This window comes from Nomascus leucogenys, chromosome 13 (assembly GCF_006542625.1).
Source record: "Nomascus leucogenys isolate Asia chromosome 13, Asia_NLE_v1, whole genome shotgun sequence".
In the NCBI taxonomy this organism is placed as follows: domain Eukaryota; kingdom Metazoa; phylum Chordata; class Mammalia; order Primates; family Hylobatidae; genus Nomascus; species Nomascus leucogenys.
In genome coordinates this window covers 22750769-22772504 of record NC_044393.1, presented here as the reverse complement: position 1 = coordinate 22772504, position 21736 = coordinate 22750769, and the positions used below count along the sequence as shown (strand labels likewise).

Here is a 21736-nt window from a genome sequence, read left to right as displayed (position 1 = left end):
ACCTTCCCTAAAACTAACAAAAACTCCTCTGAGGCATGCCCTAATTCTCAATCTCCACCATGGCAGGCATTGGGAATTTTAGATTCTGTCCCGAAATGCCTCGTATCTCCTCTTCTCCATCATCACTGCTATCTCCTTGCTCAAGTTGCTCTCACCTCTTATCTGGACAACTGCCACAGCTGCTTAACTGACATCCATCCCTGCAGGCTGTGCTTCACATGACAGCAAGAATTATCTTCCTAAAAAATGAACTGGAACATGGCACTCCCTTGCTTTAAACCCTCTGGTACAGACCACAGGATACAAACTGAAACTTGTGCCCAACATTCAAGGTGCTTCACAATCTGGCCCTAACATCCCTTGTCCAGCCTCATCTCCAGCCACTATCTCAAGAACAGGGTGATGTACCTGTGCACCTTCAGACTTTTGCCCTCTCACTTTATCCTCTTTCTCACAAAGCCCTGCTGGTACATACAGTAACATTTAGCTCCCAGGGTGCCTGCACTGACTCAGCAAACATCACTCCCTCTCTCTTTCTCTCTCTCTGTATCCAATACACCTGACACATCACATCTTTTGCCATTGTTGGCTGATTTGCACATCATGCCACCTCATCAACCTTGAAGGCAGGGACAGAATTGCCTTTACTTTTGTATCTCCTGCACCCAGCTCAGGATCTGTTGGCTCACAGTGTGACCTCAGTGGTTAACTAATTGAATCAAAAATAGCAAAATACTTATGAGTACCAGGCTGAGGCTCAGAAGAATTAAGACACTTCACAGAACAAACCTAAGTGGTGAAAAAAAAATAATTGGAGAGATAGGGTAGATAAGGAATAGGAAGAGAAGATGCCAAAAAAGGGGCAAATTAAATTTCCTTATATGGAAGAAAAGGCAAGTTCTTGCTTTTGCTTTGATTATGGTAAATAAATACAGAAAAATATTTTTAGCACTAGGAGAATTTGAAAGATTGTTCACCTTTAAAATCTGTTTAAAAGCTAAAGAAAGCAAAGAATGTTCTGTAATACAGAAGACATAATGGAGAAGAAACAACAAATATAAAAACAAAGAAACATACAATATACAGAAAACATAACACAATAGCAATAATAAATTAAAGAGTATAAATTCCCATATAAGATATAGAACCTTCAAAGATAAGTTAAACAGACAAAATCTGACAACATTCTGTTTGCAAGAGATAGGCTATGAAATAACAATAATGAAGCCGGAAAATGTAACAAAATCATTACATAAGAAATTATAGACCATGAAAAAAGAGTAGAGAGCAGTATTGCTTTCTGTGCTACCAAAAAATAAAAACTAAATACACAACTAATAATCTTGAGAAACAAACAGAAGAATTAGTGAAATTTTTTTTTTTTTTTTTTGAGACAGAGTCTCACTCTGTTGCCCAGACTGGAGTGCAGTGGCACGATCTCGGCTCACTGCAACCTCTGCCTCCCCGGTTCAAGCAATTCTCCTGCCTCAGCCTCCAGAGTAGCTGGGACTACAGGTGTAGCTATGCCCGGCTAATTTTTGTTTTGTATTTTAGTAGAGATGGGGTTTCACCATGTTGCTGAGGCTGGTCATTAACTCCTGAGCTCAGGCAATTTGCCTGTCTTAGCCTCCCAAAGTTCTGGGATTACAGGCATGAGCCACCACTCCTGGCTGAGGATTTAAAAAAAAAAAAAGAAAGAAATTAGATATTTTGAAATTGAAAACCAAAAAACTTTTGAAGGATTTATAAGAAACTGACAGGAGCTGCTGCCTAAGAGAGGGGAGCTATTTGGCCAAGGAGTAAGAATGAATGGGAAACTGACTTTTCACTACATCCTTTTGTATTTTTTAAAGTTTTATATTTCAACTAAAAGTTGCTGTGAATAGACTAAAATTGATACTACTGGCAAGTGCAAAAAAAGGAAACATAAAATTGGAAAAACAGGACACAAAAAGAAGCAATAAAATTGTAAGAGAATATGTGTGTTAACAAATTTGGATAAAACTAAATAGATGAGTTTTTAATCAAAAATGTAAAATTCTAACACTGGCAAAAATACAATACCTAACCAGACCAACATCCTTTAAAAATCAAATAACTAGGCCAGGCGCGGTGGCTCACACCTGTAATCCTAGCACTTTGGGAGGACGAGATGGGCAGATTGCCTGAGTTCAGGAGTTCGTGACCAGCCTCGGCAACATGGTGAAACCCCATCTCCACTAAAATACAAAAAAAAAAAAAATTATGAGGCATTTTGGGGAAGAAATCCCAGCACTGTGGGAGGCCGAGGCGGGTAGATCACGAGGTCAGGAGTTCAAGACCAGCCTGACCAACATGGAGAAACCCCGTCTCTATCAAAAATACAAAAAAAAAGAAAATATTAGCCGGGCATGGTGGCACATGCCTGTAATCTCAGCTACTTGGGAGGCTGAGATGGGAGAATCGCTCGAACCCAGGAGGCAGTGGCTGCAGTGAGCCAAGATTGCGCCACTGCACTCCAGCCTGGGCAACAAGAGTGAAACTCCGTCTCAAAAAAAAAAAAAAAAAAAAAAAAATCAAATAATTACACCCCTAAAAAGTAGTGAATTCTTTCACAGTCTCCAGGAACAAATGATTCATGTTATAGAAATCATACCAAAAATAGGTCAAGATATAGGTTATCTAATTATTCCACTAATCTGACCCTAAAACTGGCTAAAATAAATGGAAAGAGAGAAAACTATACACAAAGCACACAAAGCTCACTCCGAACTTATGCTCAAAAATTTAAAAGAATAGTAAATAGAACCTAGAAACAGATTTTTAAAATTTTTGTGTCATGTCAACAGAAATAAAAACATCATTTGTTAAAATCTAACATCTATTCTTAATTTTAAAATTCTAAAACTAATAATAAAGGTATATTTTCTTACCCTGATTGAGTACCTATTTATTGAACCAAATGTCAATTATATTTCAAGGGAAAAAACAAGCTATGCAGTCATTAAAAATAAGCACAAAATAAGCATTTTATCATCACTGTTAACACAATATCAGAAGTTTCTTCCAACAAAAAGCAACATAAAAACGAAGGAGAGACACAAATACAATAAAGGCAGATGTTATATATACTTTTTTAAAAATATAACACCATTGGAAACTTATAAAACCCAAAGGAATCACTTAAATCATTACGATTTTTTTTTTTTTGAAACAGAGTTTTGCTTTTGTTTGCCCAGGCTGGAGTGCAATGACATGATCTTGGCTCACCGCAACCCCCACCTCCCGGGTTCAAGCGATTCTCCTGCCTCAGCCTCCCAAACAGCTGGGATTACAGGCGCCCACCACCACGCCCGGCTAATTTTGTATTTTTAGTAGAGATACGGTTTCTCCATGTTGGTCAGGCTGGTCTCAAACTCCCGACCTCAGGTAATCCTCCTGCCTCGGCCTCCCAAAGTGCTGGGATGACAGGCGTGAGCCACCGCGCCCGGCCATTACGATAAATTTAAAGTGACCACAGTCATCATCAATATAGAAAAGCTTTTGGTATTCCTGGTCCTCAAGCTTGAGTGCACATGAAATTCATTGGGCAGCTTTTTAAATGTTGATGTCCACACCTCCCCCAAGACAAACTGTCTCAGAGTCTCTGAGGGTGAGACCAGGAATTAGAATTTTATAAAGCTTCTGAGGTGATTTTAATGTGCAGCCAAGTAGAGACGCCCACTACTATATACTTAATTACCTAAATATCTTTAAAAATACAAAGTAAAAAAGTATTACTATTAACTGTTCATAATATTCACAAATGGGTAGAGAAAGACTGCCATAAGGAACAAATGTTCAAAAGAAGAAACCTGAGAGAAGACATAGCTCCCGTACAAATGTCTCTAGTCCACTGCAGTTTAGGCAAAAAGGTGGGCAGTTAATACCAGAACCAGTGGAGGGGGACAAGACCTGTGGCCACAACAAAACAATGGCAGCGATAGATAATTATTCTCTTTCTAAGTGTTACTGAGGTAGGAGGCATGTGTGAGGATTTCATAGAGGCTGAGGTACTTTAGGATTACCTGCATACCTGTATGAGGTCATATGTAAGATAAATTTCTAGAAATGCTATATTAATTGCTGAGTCAGATGGTATGTGCCTCTAAAAGTGAAAGATTAATTTTAAAAGACTTTAAAGGTGAAAGAGAAAAAGCATGATGTGTAGAATAAACATCATACTTCATAGGTAGAAGCAGAGTGGCAGAAAGGAGGTAAGCTGGAGTTAGTCAAGATGGCTGTGTCACCAGGTAGTAGGTACAGAGACTGACATATAAGAAAACTCTCAGTGATTCCAGTTTGACTTTGACCATCCCATTAACCTTCCACCACTGCAACCTCCAGTCATATGCTATGTCCCCATCCTACCACTTATCTAACTCAACAGGCATTGCTAGGGCTCACCTGTTCCCTCTACCCTGACCATGATAGTCTTCTTTCAGGTCACTTCTCACCTGAACCACTGTAACTCTTTTTGTTAACCTCCCAATCTTTTTTTTTTTTTTTTTTGAGATGGAGCCTCGCTTTGTCACCCAGGCTGGAGTGCAGTGGTGCGATCTCGGCTCACTGCAAACTCCGCCCCCCAGGTTCACGCCATTCTCCTGCCTCAGCCTCACGAATAGCTGGGACTATAGGCGCGCGCCACCATGCCCAGCTAATTTTTTGTATTTTTAGTAGAGACGGGGTTTCACCATTAGCCAGGATGGTCTCGATCTCCTGACCTTGTGATCCGCCCGCCTTGGCCTCCCAAAAGTGCTAGGATTACAGGCGTGAGCCACCGCGCCCGACCTTTTTTTTTTTTTTTTTTTTTTTAAGATGGAATCTCACTCTGTTGCCCAGGCTGGAGTGCCGTCTCGGCTCACTGCAACCTCCGCCTCCCGGGTTCAAGTAATTCTCACACCTCAGCCTCCCAAGTAGCTGGGATTACAGGTGCCTGCCACCATGCCTGATAATTTTTTTTGTATTTTTAGTACAGATGGGGTTTCACCATATTGGCCAGGCTGGTCTTGAACTCCTGACCTCAAAAGATCCACCTGCCTCGGCCTCCCAGAGTGCTGGGATTACAGGCGTGAGCCACCGCACCTGGCCTAAACCTCCCAATTTATTACCATCCAAAGCTTTCCTAGACATTAGTTTAATATTTTATGTCTTTTTTTTTTAGTGTAAATATCTAATCTGCCATTTATATTCCTAAAGTGGCTATAAATTACCTTCTAGATCAAAGAGCTATTTTTGACAATGATTTTTAAGCCCTGCTGTTTAGCAGGCTTTTAACATACAGTTTAAGATACTTCCTCCACAACATTTTCCGTTAATCATTTTCAATCCAATCACATGATCTCCAAATCTACTTAATCCTCCTAACGTAAGCATTCTTCATTCATTCACCCAACAAATACTTACTGAGCATCTATTGTCCGGCACTGGTTTAGATCCTGGGGATAAAGTTCTTGACCTCAATGAGGAGTTCAGGCAGGGAAGGTATTGGGTGTGAAGGGAAGGCAGGGAGACAGCCAATCAAATTTATCTACAGTGGCTGGATGGTGATAAATGCTATAGAAAAAACAGAGAAAGACAGAGTGATTCCAGGGTATGGTAAGGTATCATTTTCAATTGAGGGTACCATAGAAGGCATCTTTGAAAGGTTAACTTTGGAGCAGAAACCTGAAGGAGGGCAGTAGCCATTTGGCTATCTGGGAGAAGATGATTCCAGGCAGAGGGAACAAGAAAAATGGCTCCAAAGCAGGAATATTTCTGGGCAGACTGAAGCATGGCCAGCAGACCAGTGTGATGAAGCAGTCAGTATGAGAGTGAGCACTAGGAGATGTGTACATAAGAAACTTGTCTTATGACATCTTTTGGTTTAGAGGATTGATATATAAAGCCACTAAACAGTTTTACTCAATTTTAAGACTCAAAGTTAAATAATGATCAAGGTAGAATACCCAAGATTACGCCTGCAGCGATCCATTACTGAAGCATAGGGAAGGTGCCCACCACAAGACAAAGTTCCAGAAGTTACATCTGTGGGAAAATTCCCACGGGCTGATGGTCCCCAGGCTTGTGAAGGAGGAGAGAGAGATGTTGCCATGGAGTTGTCTAAAGAAGTTGTACAGAACTTCCAGCATCACATATCATCAAGGACTCTGCCTCTATTTCTTTCTCTCCTTCTAAAAATTTCTATTCAGCTTGCTGGAGAAAGTTTCTTAATAATGGAAAACAATGTAAAAGATGTGCTTTATTTAAAAAGCTTACTAGGGCATATCTATTTCATCAAATGAAGGCTCTGTCTATTTACAATGATCGTTTGCTAGTGTGCTTTGTTTTCCATATTAAGTTTAGCATTAAAAAAAGTTTTCCCAATTTAAATTTTAATGTTTTGTAACTGCTTTTTAATTTAATAGTATACTGTGAATATATGCCCATCATTAAATACACTAGATCATTTTTTAAAAGGTTTCCTATTCCACAGATCCCAGAGATATGTGTAGTGTCACATATATTGTAACCTGAGAATATGGCATGAATAATTGGTATTCAAATTAGTTTTCTAGTTTTTCAAGTCAATCAAGTATAAGTTCTGCACTCAGACTAAAAGCTGACAGTTTGACTCACCCTGCACATCATAGAGACACAACACAGGATACTCTTATGATCTCAATGGTCAACCTGTAACAGATTCCTATCAAATGGTCAAAGAACTCATCGAAGTTGTAGATTCATCAATGCAGATTTTTAGATTAATCCAAAAACGAATCATTTGATCAAAGAGTTCCGCAATAAAAAACAAGCGAGGAGAAAATAATGTTAAATAGCAATGCAAAGACTAAATATAAAGACTTACGCATTACAAAGTTGTGGTAATTGATGTAGCAAGAAACTTGTGAAAACTCAGAAGCGTGCTATTTACCCGGGAAACATACTTTTTCCTTACTTCATTGTTTTTTCCAGTTTCCCTCTTCACTTTATGCAGTCCCACAAACATCTTTAAAAGGTCACATGTTGCTTCTGCAGTTGCATTTCAGTCCTATAAAAGAAGCAGCACATCATCACTTTATGAGAAAACATTTTAGGAGGCTGAGTTATCCAATCTCATCAGTCTCCTTTCCTAATTCATTCACACCAGAACCATATATAAACAGAAAAACCAGTGAGACAAGGGTGAAAAAGAGGTTATCGAAATACAAACTAGCAATTTGAAACTATTAAAATTCCTAGTAGAAATAAAGCAAACTCAATGGTCTCTGATAACAGATCAGAACAAAATCTGTAATTTTAACGCTCTTTCCACCAATGAGTTTCCACGTCTCTCTCCTAAGTTTGAGACAGCTTGGCAGAAATAATACTAACAGATGTGTTGCTTTATAACTTCAAGGATGTGCTATTTTCTGATGTTCTTCCATTCGGGTTTTCCTGGTATGGATTCTAGAGGTACAAAAATGGCTCAGACTGTGAGTTCCAGGCCAAGGAACTGTTTTCATCTCTGTCTCTGACCATTACCCCTATTTCATCATGGGCACTTTCAGTAAATGAATGAGACAGTAACTAGGTTTTCAACAGACAACCAGAGATGCTTCATGGGATCTTAAAATTACATGGGAAACAGCTGAAAAACCACTACTTTTGAGTTCTTATTTCTTTCTTGAAGAATTATCTTTGGTTGAGATGCCCATTTGCAGTAAAATGGTCCCAAAGCGAGTATACCAGAAGGTCTCAGAACTTCCAACAGACATCTAGGCATTGGTACACTAGACTCTAGTGTATCATGACTAGAGCATCATGACTATGAGCATCCATGAATGTATACAGGTTTGCCCCTCAAAAAAAAAAAAAAAAATCCCTCACCCAAGTGGCCTAACTTCTTAACATCAGCATCTTATGTCTTTAACATACACCTATCTAGCTTTACACTGCATCAGGGATTGTTCTAAGAGCTTTAAATACATTAATCCAATCCTTACAATGACGCTATGAGGTTGATTCTATATTCTAATCACCCAGATGAGGAAACTTGTTAGTTAAATTACCCAAAGAAAGCATTATGTTAAGGCCAGGTACGGTGGCTCACGCCTGTAATCCCAGCACTTTGGGAGGCCGAGGCAGGTGGATCACGAGGTCAGGAGTTCGAGATGGCCTGACCAACATGGTGAAACCCAGTCTCTACTAAAAACAGCTGGGCATGGTGGTGCACGCCCTGTAATCCCAGCTACTCCGGGGGCTGAGGCAGAAGAATTACTTGAACCCAGGAGGTAGCAGTTGCAGTGAGCCAAGATCGCACCACACCACTGCACTCCAGCCTGGGCAACTGAGCGAAACTCCATCCAAAAAAAAAAAAAAAAAGGCCAGGTGCAGTGGCTCATGCCTGTAATCCCAGCACTTTGGGAGGCCAAGGTGGGCGGATCACGAGGTCAGGTGATTGAGACCATCCTGGCTAACACGGTGAAACCCTATCTCTACTAAAAATACAAAAAAATTAGCTGGGTGTGGTGGCGGCCACCTGTAGTCCCAGCTACTCGGGAGGCTGAGGCAGGAGAATGGCGTGAACCTGGGAGGTGGAGCTTACAGTGAGCCGAGATCGCACCACTGTACTCCAGCCTGGTTGACACAGCGAGACTCCGTCTCAGAAAAAAAAAAAGTATTATGCACTGTGCACTATGCTGCTGTTCATAGTCAGGGGTACCTGGGCAAATATAACTGTGCAGTAAGCTACAGTGTCATCCATCTATTTCACTTTTTCTACTTCTGTCCTGGTATGCCTAAAGTAGCTCAATATCTAGTGAATTAGCTCTTGAAAATTTCTCCTTATTAATAATTTACTGAGAAACAACTTCTAATTCTCCCTAACTTAAACCTCATCTTTGCTTATTTTTTGAAAATTATCCTTTGGGAGGCTAAGAGGATAGATTGAGGCCAGGAGTTCAAGACCAACCTGGGCACCAGGGTGAGACCACAGTCTCTACAAAAGTTTTCTTCGTTTTTTGTTTTTGAGACAGAGTCTCACTCTGTCCCCAGGCCGGAGTGCAGTGGTGCTAATCTCGGCTCACTGCAACCTCCACCTCCCAGGTTCAAGCATTTCTCCTGCCTCAGCCTCCTGAGTAGCTGGGACTACAGGCATGCGCCACCACACTCAGCTAATTTTTGTATTTTTAGTAGAGACGGGGTTTCACCATGTTGGTCAGATGGTCTCGATCTCTTGACCTCATGATCCACCCACCTCAGCCTCCCAAAGTGCTGGGATTACAGGCGTGAGCCACCGTGCCCGGCCTACAAAAGCTTTTTTTAGAAAAATAGCCAGCATGATAGATATTTTCCTATGCTTGCCCGATCCCTTCTAACTTTAAAATTGCAACACCCTTACTCAACCAAGGCATTAGAGTTCAGTTGATTGGTTGATTCAGATGATGCCAAAAGCTATGGGTTCAATCCACTATAAACCATTTAGCTTTGTTTGCTTCACATCTACAGATTTTTAGTCTGGATGGATGGCATATTTTGGATCATAAGAGGAAGCAGGTAGGAGTGTGGAAGACAACATTTGCTGGAGAAACAAGTCTCCAAAAACAGCACTGACTGTGGGCCAGAAGCAACAGCCTCATTCATAAAGAAAAGCTTCATAATAATTGGCAAAACACTTCTACTTTCTGAGTAAGAAGCTCTTCTCAGATCATTTGCCAGAATATAGCCTAAAGCTCCTCCTTCAAAAATCCAAACAGATGAGATAAAAATAAAAAATTAATGTTTTTCGTTTTTGCACAGGCTCTGCTTGACTGATCTGAATACAATTTTCTTATTCCTGAAACCAAGGTCACTGACAATAAAAAAAAAATGTGAAATTATTTTAGAAAGTATCACAAAAATCTCTAGCAATGTAGCATACAAAATCACCAGAAAAACTTGACTGCAATTCCGTAAGTATCTTAGATTCTTTTACAATTCCTTTAAATTTTCATAAAACCAAAAAATTATTCCATCTCCAAATAGTTATTTTAAGCAAGCTTTTTCAAGTTAAATGAAGGAAACAATATCAGACCAATGTGGTCTGATAAATTTTAAAACAACCCAGACCCACTCAAGGTAGAAGCTTTACCAGTTTCAACAAATAAAAATGAAAAAGTGAAACTATATTCTTTAATTGTTAGTTTAGGGAGAAACCTACTTGGGATCATCTGTCTTCACGTTTTCCTGTCGAGAGCTGGAAAGAACTTCCCAATGTACAAAGTACATGGGTTCTAACAGTCACAGGGTAACTATGACAGCAAAGCCACAGTTATCTGTGAGATCACAGAAATTATATGATGTAATTTTAAAAATTGAAAATTCACATAACGTAATATTAACCATTTTTAAATGGACAATTCAGTGGCATTTAGCACATTCACAGTATTGTGCAACCATTACATCTACCTAGTTCCAAAATATTTTCATCACCCCAAAATGAACCTTGTACTCATTAAGCAGTCACTTCTATTCCTCCTCCTCCTCCTCCTCCTCCAACTCCTGACAACCACTAATATGCTTTATGTCTCCATAAAATTACCTCTTGTGGATATTTCATATAAATGCAATCAAACAACATGTGACCTTTTGGGTTGGCTTTCTTTCACTCTGCATAATGTTTCAAAGTTCATCTACATTGCAGCATGCATCAGTACTTCATTCCTATTTATGGCTGAAAAATATTCCACTGTATAGATGTACATCTTGCTCATCCATTCATTCATTGATAGACATTTGGGTTGTTTCCATCTTTTGGCTATTGTGAATAGTGTTGCCATGAACATGAATGTACAAGTATTTGTCTGAATACCTGTTTTCAATTACTGGACATATAACCAGGAGTGGAATTGCTGGGTCATATGGTAATTCTATATGGAAGTTTTTGAGGAACTACTAAACTGTTTTCCACAGTGGCTTCACCATTTTACATTCCCACCAGCAAAGTACAAGGTTCTAATTTCTCCACACTCTCATCAATGCTTATAATTTTCCGTTTTTGTTTTGTTTTTAAAGTATAGACATCTTAGTGGGTGTGAAATGGTATATCATTGTGGCTTTGATTTGCATTTCCTTAATGACCAATGACCCAGGAAATCTTTTCATATGTTTCTTGGCCATTTGCATATCTTTAGAAAATGTCTATTCAAGTCCCTTGCCCATATTTTAATTGGGTTATCTTTTCTGTTGTTGTTAAGAGTTTTTGTTTTGTTTTGTTTGTTTTTTAATAGATTTGCAGATATCTCCTCCCATTCTGCAGGTTGCCTTTCCACTTACTTGATAGTGTCCTTTGCTGCAAAATTCTAACATTTGATGCAGTCCAATTTGTCTATTTTTTCTTTCATTGCTTGTGCTTTTGGTGTCTAAGAATCCATTACCAAATCCAAGGTCATGAAGATTTACCCTTATGTTTTCTTCTAAGAGTTTATAGTCTTACCTCTTATAATTAATTCTTTGGTCCATTTTGAGTTAATTTTATTATGTGTGGGGTCCAACTTCATTCTTTTGCAGGTAGATATCCAGTTGTACCTGCACCATTTGTTAAAGAGATTGTCCTTTCCCCAGTGAATCATCTTGGCACTGTTCTCAAAGATGACAGATGTACAGGTTTATTTCTGGACTCTGTTTTATTCCACTGATCTATATGTCTATTCTTATACCTATACCTATTTTGATTATTGTAGTTTTGTAATATCTTTTGAAATTGGGAAGCATGAATACTCCAACTTTGTTTTTCTTTTTCAAGATTGTTTTAACTATTCAGGGTCCCTTGCAATGCTATATGAATATTAGGATCAGCTTTTCTATTTCTGCAGAAATAGCTACTGGAATTTTGGTCGAGATTGCACTGAATCTTTACATCACTTTGAGTAGTACTGCCATCTTTATAATACTAAGTATTCTAATCCATGGATGTCTTTCCATTGTATGATGTAATATTAAGGTTATTTTAAAACGTCCTTGATAAGGTGATACACTAACTTCTTTAGTTGTCTGTATCGCTATGGTAATTTACTAATATCCTGGAGTATGTCACAAATATGAAGTTTACACTTGCCCTTGGTAATCCAAAATTCATACTCCAGAGAATGTGTGTAAATTATGTAACGTCTGTTTTGTTTGCTTTGGGCTATGGAAAAGGTCAGAACTTAAGGATTTTCATTTTCCTGATTTATAATTAAGTTTCATTATCTTCAGTTCCCAGTAGAGGAACAGAGATGCATGAAGCTTATTTGTTCACTGATAAGAGTTAAGTTGTTTAACAGACTTCGCAGAATGGTATCAGGAACTCTTTTTCATGTAGTTCAAATCCACCCAAATTGATTATGTCACATTAGCTACTTTGCCAAAGATTCTGCTCACAGAAGCTTGAGAGTCAGAGCTTAAAGTATCAACTATAATTGGACAGGGTGTCGGTTGGAGAGGAAGGGTTTTACAAGTCTTTAAAAATTTTTGGCTAAAGTCTGTGAGACAACAATCACTTGATATTATAAAGGTAACTTGAGCTGGATACAATCTGTTTATGGCTCACACAACAAAATTAGAACTGAAGATAACACAATAACCCAGGAAACATCACTGTGGAGTTTTCTAAGACTCGCAATTGCAAGGAAAGTATATATTCCCCTAAAATAAAAGTCATTTGAAACCATCTGAGTGAGGGGCAGTGATTGCCTCAGTTGTGATGTTTGGTGTCAACTTTTCAAAGCTTCGGTTTGCACCTCCTCTCAATGTATAAGCTACATGAAACTCATAGTCCAAGGTGATCCAGCAACATCAGAAAGGATCTTAAGAATCAAACCGGGCCAGGCGCGGTGGCTTACACCTGTAATCCCAGCCTTTTGGGAGGCCAAGGCAGGTGGATCAACTGGGGTCAGAAGTTTGAGACCAGCCTGGCTAGCATGGTGAAACCCTGTCTCTACTAAAAATACAAAAATTCGCCAGGCGTGGAGGTGGGCACCTGTAATTCCAGCTACTTGGGAGGCTGAGGCAGGAGAATCACTTGAACCCAGGAGGCAGAGGTTGCAGTGAGCTGAGATCGTGCCATTGCACTCCAGCCTGGGCGACAAGACTGAAACTCCGTCTCAAAAAAAAAAAAAAAAAAAGAAAAGAAACTGTTTATAAATACCTTCAGTCAGAAAATACCATCTGTTGAAATAAACAACCACCAAATCGCAGGAAAAAGAAATCCAATTCCATATCTTTTGTGATCTATAATGAAACTAAAAGCAATGAAAATATCATCTGGCAGGTGCTCAGGGTCAGTGCTTTGGCAGAGCATGTTAGCTAATGTAAAAGTTGAATTTCTGAGTCAATGTTTATTTTTTGTTTTCACCAGGAAGTTTAAGTTGAAGAGGGCAAGGGGAAAAAAAATAGGCCCAGGCAAGAAATGGGGGCCAGAAGGGTAACCAGGTAAAAATCTGATGCAGTGACGCAACAGACAACAGTCCAGTGATGAGAACTGGGTTAGGACGGACATACGGTGGACTCCTGCTGGCTGAGTCTGATGCCAAGCAATCAGCACAGTGAGCAGGGCTGATCAGCATAACATCCGTAGAAGACTCACTCTCATGGCATGAGTTTTGCCACAAATTCTTCCAGAACTGGAAAGCCCTTCTAACATGGCAGGTGGAGAGGACTTCCTATTATTTGGTCTTACCACTGCCTGATGAGGGTCCTATCTTTAGGGCCCACACAATTTCCCATCTTCTAAGAGTGTCTTCAACACGCTAACTGAATGACTGTACTTCTCCCTCTCCATTTCTTCAGCTCGAGTTGCACTCAGTTAACCTGAACTCTGTGTGAAGATTCAGAGGACAGAAGAAATACAAAAAATAAAAATAAATTTACAAAAACACCAAAGATTCGGAGGATGGGTTGGATACAGAGGCAGTGTCCAAAGAAACAGGATAAAGGCCACATTCTCTTTGGTTGGTGGTGGCATAGAGGAAAATGAACTCTACAAGGAATGAGACAGGAGAGGAGGTGCTGTGCCCTGTCTGTCGCAGAAAGAGGCATCCTGGGCCTCTCAAACCCAGAGCTGAGAATTCCTGTTCTTAGGGAGTATGCTCAATACCTGAATGTATGATAGCCACTTGAGTCTGTGGGATTTTTTTTTGTTTTCCAGTTATCAAGTATGTCCCCCAACCCCACCCTTAAGAGTCTGTTTTTCTTTTTCTTTTTTCTAAATGTACCTCATGTTAGAAAAGCAGCCAGGGAAGTACTTTAAGAGTATATCCTAGTACTCCTTAGCCTGAAGCCTCTGTAAAAGGGAGCCCAGATAAGGCACTTCAGGGACTTTTGCTGCAAGGCTGCTGGGGAGAGGAAGTGCCCCGCCTCACTCTCAGTATAGTCAAGGCTCAGCGTTTTGAGTAACCTCCCTGTCTCAAAACAACTGCTGTGATTTGATCCAATGTGGTAGTGGCTCTCTTGGTCTCTAATTGGGTGCCCTGAGCTCTCTCAATGCTTAGCTCTTTTTTTCTTTCTGTAAAGGGAGTTTTCAGTTAATTTGCAGGCCTGCCGTTCTGTGCCCAAGAGCTGAACTCTTGAGGCGTCCGCCTGGGACTTGGCGGGCTCACTTTAGTTTTGTTTTCTGTTCTCTTTGTGGTGGTCTTAGTTATAAGCGCCTGGAAACAAGCCCTTAACTGCAGGGCAAATGCTTGCTTCACAAGCCCTGCTAGACAGGAAAAAGGAGGAGGAAAGCACACTGGGGTTTATGACATAGCTACAAACTATCTCCAATTTTTAAATAGCCAAAACCTGGACACATCCTACATATCTGTCAGCATAAGAATAGATTTTAAAAATTGTGATATTAATACAATGGAATATTACTCAGCAAGAAAAAGAAGTATGTTTCTGATACATGTCATGGATAAATCTCGAAAGCATGGTGAGCAAGATAAGTTAGATATAAAATAAAATGTGGAGTTCTAGAAAAGACAAAATTTCTGGTGGTAAAAATCACAATAGAAATTACCTTTGAATGGTGAAGACAGACAAGACAGCATGAGGAGGGAACTTTTCTAGAGTGGCAAGAATGTTCTGTATACTGATTGGGAGTGGTGTTTACATGAGTATAAACATTTGACAAAAACTTTACCAGGCAAGGTGGGGTGTACTTGTAGTCCCAGTTCTTGGGAGGCTGAAGCAGGAGGACTGCTAGAGCCCAGGAGTTTAAGGTCAGCCTGGACAACATAGCAAGACCCTATCTCTTACAAAAGAAACAAACTTATTCAACTATATACTTTTTTTAAATGACACAAACATTTTTGTAACATTTTTTAATGGCACAAAGTCAGTTTTCCATCATGTTGCATCTACGTGGCTAATATTTTGAGAAAAAGGTATATTTTTAAAGTATTTGATATACTCAAATATACCTCTTGAAGCAAACATAAATCTCTTTAAAGCAGTGTGTAACTTTATATTGAGTTAAATTAATTCTTAAGACTGAATTACAGAGAGAATTCTCTCAAATTTCTCTTGCCCTACTCTCCGTGTTAATTTTCTTTTTCTTTTTTTTTTTGAGACAGAGTCTCGCTCTGTCGTCCAGGTTGGAGTGCAGTGGCGTGATCTCAACTCACTGCAAGCTCCACCTCCCAGGTTCAAGCCATTCTCCTGCCTCGGCCTCCCGGGTAGGTGAGACTACAGGCGCTCGCTACCATGCCTGGCTAATTTTTTGTATTTTTAGTAGAGATGGGGTTTTACCTTGTTAGCCAAGATGGTCTCGATCTCCTGACCTCGTGATCCACCCGCCTCGACCTCCCAAAGTGCTGGGATTACAGGCATGAGCCACCATGCCCAGCCCCCTCCATGTTAAATATTTTAAGCATGTTTTAAAAGCAGAAAGTATAGTGTAGGGGATGGAAAGATTAAGTGTGGAAAAAAAAACTCCCCTGATTACAAGAGCAATACACTTTCAATATAAGCAAACCGGAAAATACAAAGGAGTAGAGAAGATTATAACTAGGGGAGGCTGGGTGTGGTGGCTCACGCCTAGGATTGTACTTTGGGAGGTCGAGGTGGGCGGATCACTTGAGGCCAGAAATTCGAGACTTGCCTGGCCAACGTGGTGAAACTACGTCTCTACTAAAAATACAAAAATTAGCTGGGTGTTGGGGGTAACACTTGTAGTCCCAGCTACTCGGGAAGCTGAGGCAGGAGAACTGCTTGAACTAGGGAGGCAGAGGTTGCAGTGAGCAGAGATTGTGCCACTGTAACTCCAGCCTGGGTGACAGAGACCCTGTCTCGACGAAAAAAAAAAAAAGATTACAGTTGGGAGAAAGCTCATATAAGCCAAAACTATCCACTACCAAAATATAAGCACTGTCAACATTCTGATGTACACACATGTGCACATACACAATTTTAACCATACTGGGATCATACTGCACATATTGGTATTTTTTCTCACTTAAATATAGGTCTGATAAACATCTCTCATGTTATTGAGCATTCTTTGCATCTTTTATTACTACTGAGGTTAAATCTTTTCATGTGATTAGTGGCCATTCATATTTCTTTGTGGAACAGCTTGGTGATTTAGAAAACAATACCAATATTTTCCTGAATATAGTTATTGTAGATATATATGGAAAATACAGAAGAGTATAAGACTATAGAGGAAAAAATTCACATAACTCAAATCATAGAAACAATCACTGCTACTAATTTTTACTTTTCTCTGCACAGTTTTGTTTTTGAGACGGAGTCTCCCTCTGTCACCCAGGCTGGAGTGCAGTGGCTTGATCTGGGCTCACTGCAAGCTCTGCCTCCCGGGTTCATGCCATTCTCCTGCCTCAGCCTCCTGAGTAGCTGGGACTACAGGTGCCTGCCACCACGCCTGGCTAATTTTTTGTACTTTTAGTAAAGACAGGGTTTCACCGTGCTAGCAGGACGGCCTCGATCTCCTGACCTCGTGATTTGCCCACCTTGGCCTCCCAAAGTTCTGGGATTACAGGCGTGAGCCACTGCACCCAGCCTGTTTTTATTTATTTTATAACATCTTTGTAAATAAACTATTGTCTTCACACGTGATTACTTCCTTGAGATGGACTGCCAGAATTTGAATCCTGGGTCAACGAGTATGAAAGTTTTAAAGGCCCATATTGCCAAACTGCACTGAGTATTATACCACTTTGCATTCCACAAGAAGTATATAAGAATGTTTATACTTCTACATCCTTGTTAGCATTAAATTCTCTTTCTCATATATAATCCTCACCCCTTATATACTCCCCACCACAACCCCTGCTCCACACATACACACAAGAACACACTTCACTAATTTGATACATGAAAAACAGTATCTTACAACTTCAAATGCATTTTTTTTTTAACTAAAAGAATGAAGTAGTTTTTCATTGGGTTAAACCACCTCAAGTTCCTCTTCTGTAAATAGACAGCTGAATTCCTTGAATGTCTCACACTTTTCAGAAGTAACCAAAAAGTATTTGAGGACTTCTTGTTCATCATAAATAACGATTAACTTAGAATGTACTTCTCCCCTCTCTTAAAATGACCAATATAAAAGACTACTTACTAAAATAATATATATTATAAAAATACAAGAGTAATAAGTTCACAACAGCACAGGATAAACAGGAAAGATACCATCAGAATAGCATGAGGACTTCTGGGCCAAAAGGAGGGGAAATGCCATCAGGACTGACTGAATGACAGCAATACTAAAACGTAAAGGAAATTTTCAATTTGAACCACGCAAAGAAACTCTAAAACTGTGACTATAACCATAGAACCCTAGGGGGGAACAAACTCAAATTCAGAGATAAGGGAAGCTGGATGTAGAAGCAGAAGTGAGCCCAGGACTGTCAGGAGAATAATTAGAGGCCTATGGAACAGCTGCATCCTCCAGTGTTCTCAGAAAGGCTAAGCTGTGAGAACAGCTCTCTATACTAAAGTGGAGGATCAGCTGTGGGGGAACCACCCACATAGGTGCTGGGACTACAGAATGAAGAAACAGCACCACAAATGACAATGCACACACCCACCCAGAAGGCAGCTGACTGAACTCCTGGAGGCATATTCCTGGTACTTAGCAGGACCAGCGCTCCTGTACTCTGAATTTACTTCTGGAAGAGTAATTCCCACTTGTGCTGAGAGAACCCACTACAGTTACCACTCTGATCAGACAATCAAAGAGTTCTCAATCCTGGATGCACATCAGAATCATCTGCTGAGCTTTTTAGAAATACCAATTGCCTGGGCCCCACCACAATCCAATTGTATCAGTATTTATAGAGGGAAGAGGGATCCAGGCATTTGTATTTAAATATTCTCCAGATAATTTAATGTGCCCTTAAGTAATAACAAAAACAGCAAAGGAAGCAGAAAATAATTGTAGTATTCTTTGAAAGATCTATTAAGATACCATTTCAAAGATCTACGGAGATACTAAGGGAGAGGAACAATACTAAAAAGTTATTAATGGGGAATAAAAAAACAAAGCTATGTTTTTGTGTGTGTGTTTTTTGTTTTTTTGTTTTTTTTTTTTTTAGTAGAGATGGGGTTTCACCATGTTGGCCAGGCTGGTCTCAAACTCCTGACCCTCAAGTGATCCAACCACCTCGCCCTCCCAAAGGGCTGGGATTATAGGCGTGAGCCACTGCACCAGGCCAAAAAAATGTCTTAATCCTTCAACAGAGGTCTGAACAGCAAAAGGGGCATAACCAAAGACAAAAGCAGTGATTTAGAAGATCAAACTGATGAATTCTCCCAAACCAAGAAACGGGAAATGAGAGGGGAAAGGAGGATAAATCGAGATGATCCAGTATGTCTAACCTTTTTTTTTTTTAAAAGGAGAGGACAGAGGAAAAGAAATTAGCAAAGAAATAATAGGACCAGATAGATCTGAGTTAAAGAGAGATCTGAGCATTAGGTTGAAAGGGTCTGCCAAGTTTACATGGTGTATAACAATATTGAAAAAAACTACCTAAATGTAACTTGGTGAAAATTTTAAATTACAAAATAAAATTGAAATCTAGGAACATGCTACAGTTAGGAAGCATGCTAACTGTAAAAAAAGGAAAATTGTATTTGCACCAGACTTCTCATCTGTAATTTCAGATGCTAAAATGCAAATGAAGCAATTTCTACAAAGTTTAAAAGGAAAAATAATTTTAAGCATAGACTCTCATATATCCCTAAAACTGTTACTTAAGTATGAAGGCAAAATAAAGTTATCTGGGGATATACAACTGCTCCATGAAGTTCACCACTGTGTACTCTGGGGGTAAGTAGGAAGAGACTCAAAGGTGTACTGTAGCAAATTAAATTTGAATCCAAGAAATAAAAGATGACTTGGGATACAAGAAGCAGTGCTGAACAAAGAAATAGGTTTAAAGCTCTACTCCACAATTATCGATAAAATAGACATTAGGTGAAGTGCAACTGCTAATAAGAATTATTAAACAAAAAAGATATAACGTAGAAAAGTAATGAGAAACTTTGAAAAATAGCTGGGAGTAGGAAAGAGTAGCAGACATAAAATCTTTTATTTGCGGAAGAACCATAGATGGTAATTAAATTTTGATGCTTACAGAGAAAGTTAGGTTCAAATAAAAGGATGACTTCCTCCAGGAACTGGAAGGATGGTGGTGAATGGAGGTGAGCACAAAATGAGGTTAATTAGTCCAAAGCCATGTCACATATCACCTTGCAAACAGTGATGGGTGTTTAAACATTTTATCCTAAGTGCAATGGGAAGCCATTTAAAAGTTTTAAGCAGGGGAGTAACATAATTGACTTATGTTTCCAAAAAGATCACTTTGGCTGAAATGTAGAGTGGATGGGAGTGAGCAGCAGCTAAGAGAGAAGGCAGAAGGCTATTGCAGAAGTCCTGGGCTATGATGACAGTGGCCCACATTAGGGTGCTAGCAGTGAAGATGGGTTCCCTATGTGTTACAGGTAGAATCGGTAGTCCTTCTTGTGGACTGGGCATGAGGGACAGAGTTGTTAGGATGACTCCCAGGTTCCTGACTTTAACACCTAAGTCCATGGAGGTGTCATTTACCCCAAGATGAAGAAGACCAGAGAATAAATACATCAGCAAGCTGTCAAAACAATATTAAGTACCCTTTCAGTGCTTGAGCTCTAGACTAATTTTTCATTTAAATTCTAGATCCTGTGATACGCTGCAAATGCCAAAGGCAATCACTTAACTTCTCATCTTCTCTACCAAGTAACAATCTTCCTCAACCATATATTTTTACGCATATTTAACACTGTAGAAGTAATGTCTTAGGGGTCCATTAGACACAATTCATCTTTTTTTTTTTTTTTTTTTTTTTGGTGAAGTCTAGCTCTGTCACCAGGCTGGAGTACAGTGGTGCAATCTTGGCTCATTGCAATCTCCGCCTCCAGGATTCAAGCAACTCTCCTGCCTCAGCCTCCTGAGTAGCTGGGATTACAGGCATGCCCCACACTATGCCTGGCTAATTTTTTGTATTTTTAGTAGACACAGGGTTTCACCATGTTGGGCGGGCTATTCTCGAACTCGTGACCTTGTGATCTACCCACCTCGGCCTCCCAAAGTGCTGGGATTACAGGCGTAAGCCACCACACCCAGTCCACAATTCGTCTTTCGATGCCTCTAATGAAGTCCACCTTTAAATGATGGCCAAATATCAAGTCTAAAACCCAGGTACATTGCATGAAGTTAAACTGGGCAAATAAGGAATCTAATAAAATACATGACATCTCATGCCTGTTTCTAACATTTCCTAAAGATAATTATTTTGATCAGCTAGAGACTGGTACACGTAATAACACTAAAAATTCACTGCATAGCCAAAGGCTTTTGCAACTCTTTATTGTTTTATTTATTTTTTGGAGACAGGGACTTGCTCTGTCGCCCAGGCTGGAGTGCAGTGGCATGATCTTGGCTCGCTGCAACCTCCGTCTCCTGGGTTCAAGCCATTCTTATGCCTCAGCCTCCCAAGTAGCTGGCATTACAGGCATACCCCACCATGCCCAGCTAATTTTGTATTTTTAGTAGAGACAGGGTTTTTGCTATGTTGCCCAGGCTGGTCTTGAACTCCTGAGCTCAGGTGATACACTCGCCTTGGCTTTCCGAAGTACTAGTATTACAGGTGTGAGCCACCGTGCCTGGCCTCACAACTCTTTAGACATTGCCATCAGGGTGCATGTGTGTGTGCATTCACATGCCAGTGATTTTCTACACCCTGGAAATGAGAGCCCTCTCCTCCACATCTGTCCAGCTGTGGTAGAGCTTCCCAAAGTCCATAATGCAGGGTTTCAGCTCTCCACTAACTATGCAGTTGAATGACTTCCTATAAAAACAAGGTCACACACCACTAAGGGCAAAAGCAAGTGCATCTCCTGGGGAGACAGTCACTGCACATTAATATCACTTTTATCGGGCTGGGCACGGTGGCTCATGCCTGTAATCCCAGCACTTTAGGAGGCGGAGGCAGGCAGATCACGAGGTCAGGAGATCGAGACCATGCTGGCTAACAACACGGTGAACCCCTGTCTCTACTAAAAATACAAAAAATTAGTCGGGCATGGTGGCAGGCGCCTGTATCCCAGCTACTCGGGAGGCTGATGCAGGAGAATGACGTGAACCGGGAGGCAGAGCTTGCAGTGAGCCGAGATCGCGCCACTGCACTCCAGCCTGGGCGACAGAATGAGACTCCATCTAAAAAAAAAAAATCCCTTTAATCTATGGTCACTGTGA

General features: G+C 40.1%; 1 protein-coding gene across 8 annotated transcripts in view; it reads right to left on the bottom strand.

The window, feature by feature from the left end:
• The window catches only part of ZHX3 (zinc fingers and homeoboxes 3), a 145116-nt gene that overhangs the window by 89501 nt on the left and 33879 nt on the right, over positions 1–21736 (bottom strand). For 3 of the 8 annotated variants that reach the window (XM_030826066.1, XM_030826060.1, XM_030826061.1), the window contains exon 2: positions 6866–7048. The gene's annotated coding sequence lies outside the window, so the exon portion shown is untranslated. The remainder of the gene's footprint in view (positions 1–6865; positions 7049–21736) is intronic. The other 5 variants (XM_030826068.1, XM_030826064.1, XM_030826067.1 and 2 more) reach the window with 3 other exon arrangements.